Source organism: Galeopterus variegatus, unplaced genomic scaffold (assembly GCF_000696425.1).
Source record: "Galeopterus variegatus unplaced genomic scaffold, G_variegatus-3.0.2 Scaffold2786, whole genome shotgun sequence".
NCBI classification, from domain to species: Eukaryota; Metazoa; Chordata; class Mammalia; order Dermoptera; family Cynocephalidae; genus Galeopterus; species Galeopterus variegatus.
Genome location: NW_007728897.1, coordinates 203,107 through 205,343, shown reverse-complemented (window position 1 = coordinate 205,343; position 2,237 = coordinate 203,107). Strand labels below are relative to the sequence as shown.

Below are 2,237 nucleotides of genomic sequence, written 5' to 3'. Positions count from 1 at the left end.
CATGGGTGGAGAGAAACAGACAGACAGATATTCTTGGTTTAGCACTCTATCTATAAATGAGGTATTCTTTTGGCAACTCCAACCGTACCTACAGCACCCCCCCCTTTTTTAAAAATAATTTTTGGCATTACATACACCAAATCAGAGGTCAATGATGACATTATGGCCCATCTTGCCATCAACATGATCTCTTTGCTCATTGAGCAGGAATAGTTGAATAAAGCACAAATTGGGAGAGATCCCTTAGTTAATCTCATGATGTTTTGCATAAGCATGTTACTGCAACTTCTATAATCAAAACAAAATAGATTTTTTTTAGGGGTTGATTAAATTCTACAGTTTTGCTCAGTGTATCTATAGACAGATATATAGGTAACACAGATTAGCTTTTTTTAGGGTTTATCATCCTTTTACAAAAACCTCACACCTCAGTGGTTACTATTTAAACAAAAATAAGAAAACAAATTATTTAGGCATCTGGTTAAATCCAGATCATTAATTAAATAGAATAATAAAAGATGGTAGACAGTTCCATTCTGGGAAAATAGGACAGTAAATAGTTCTTGTATATAGTTTTTTGTTAGCTCCAGGCTGAATATTTTAAAATGAACACATTAAAACCTCTGTACATGAAAGATATGTAGTGAATTGTAAAATATGTTATAAGAATAATACACATCATCAGTTAACCATATAAAAATGTGTATTTATAGAAGAGTAAATACAAACCAAAGCCATACTGGCTAAAATGAGTACTTAGATGATAAAACAGTACTCAGATGAAAAGCTTTACATTTTTGTTAGCTTTACAAAACTAACAAATCAATACAATTTTTTGAGATAGTTAGATTTTAATGAGGGTTTGCAAAATATTAGCAGAAAGAGTTAGAAGTTTTTCTTTTTTTGTCGTTTTTGAGACCGGCTGCACTGCGCTCAGCCAGTGAGCGCTGTGAGCGCACCGGTCATCCCTATATAGGATCCGAACCCGCGGCGGGAGCACTGCTACGCTCCCAGCACCACACTCTCCTGAGTGCACCACGGGCTTGGCTCAAGAGTTAAAAGTTTGCTTATGCTATTATAAGAGATGATAAAGTTTTATAGTTAATGTCAAAGTAAAGATAAAAACATCTTAGCAAATTGAGTAGTTTCATTTATTGCTAAACATCCTTGAAACTAAGGAATTTCTTGAACTCAACAATATATTTTAATGTAACTGATAACAATACATATGCCAATACAATGCATTTATATTTATATTCATTTTAGTTTGTAACAAATTAAGTCAGCATCCACTGAGATATTTCTTCTCTCCTTTCTCTTCTTTACTCTTCATGAGAAGAAGGATACATAACAAGAGTTTGACCTCAAGGAAGGTTATTTAGGATTCTGGGTCCTGGCCCATAAATGTTCTTGGAAATGTCAATTTTTATTATTTAACCAAACAAAATCCATTGGCATCTAGTTTTCCTAGCGTTCTTCTTTGCTTAGGAATTTTTCTATGTTTAGAAGGAAGGAAGAAGGATATAACCTTCAGGTCCTTGAAAAATGATGTTTACATTTGATATGCTCTGATTTTTAAAGTTCAGTTTTCAGCTTTCAGCACTGTGGCTTCAACAGAGGAAGATCCAGGTAGCTGAGGCAGCTCTGATTATGGTCTCCATATAGACAGGAGATGCTCTGGGGACACTACCAGCCTTATACTGCCATTAAAAGCAGTAAAGGAAGTAGAAATAACACAGACTTAGTTGTAAGACTGAGGAACAACTGGGTTGAAGGAGAGAAGAATTGGTCACCTTTCCCTTGTCCCAGATCCAGGCTGCTACTTTAACATCATACTACTTTGAACTTCCTGGAAAAGACCTGCATCCTCATTGTAAAGAAGCTTCTAAAATCTCCACAGTTATTGATCCTCAGAATGCTTATGTGGGTCTAGGATATAATTATGGAGGGAAATACCCAACAATTGTGAAAATAACAAAAAATCTTAATATGGCACATTAAAATAGAAAAATAAAAGCGGCTTTAATTAAATAGTTTCATAAATTAGGAGACCTGATTTGGATCCCTAACGATCTCTCTCACTTGTGAAAGAAATGTTGCCGAGAACTTTGTAAGAATGTGTTTGTTGGCTGAGGTGGAATTGCTGAACAGTAGTTCTTTGGGTAGCATAAATAGTAATATTGTTAGGATAATGTGACGTTGAGAACCTTCCTTAGCTATGAGGGAGAATTTTTTTT

The 2,237-nt window shown here is 34.9% G+C and overlaps 1 protein-coding gene across 1 annotated transcript in view; it reads left to right on the top strand.

The window, feature by feature from the left end:
• COL9A1 (collagen, type IX, alpha 1) overlaps positions 1-2,237 on the top strand; it is a 100,343-nt gene that overhangs the window by 6,453 nt on the left and 91,653 nt on the right. The window lies entirely within an intron of this gene.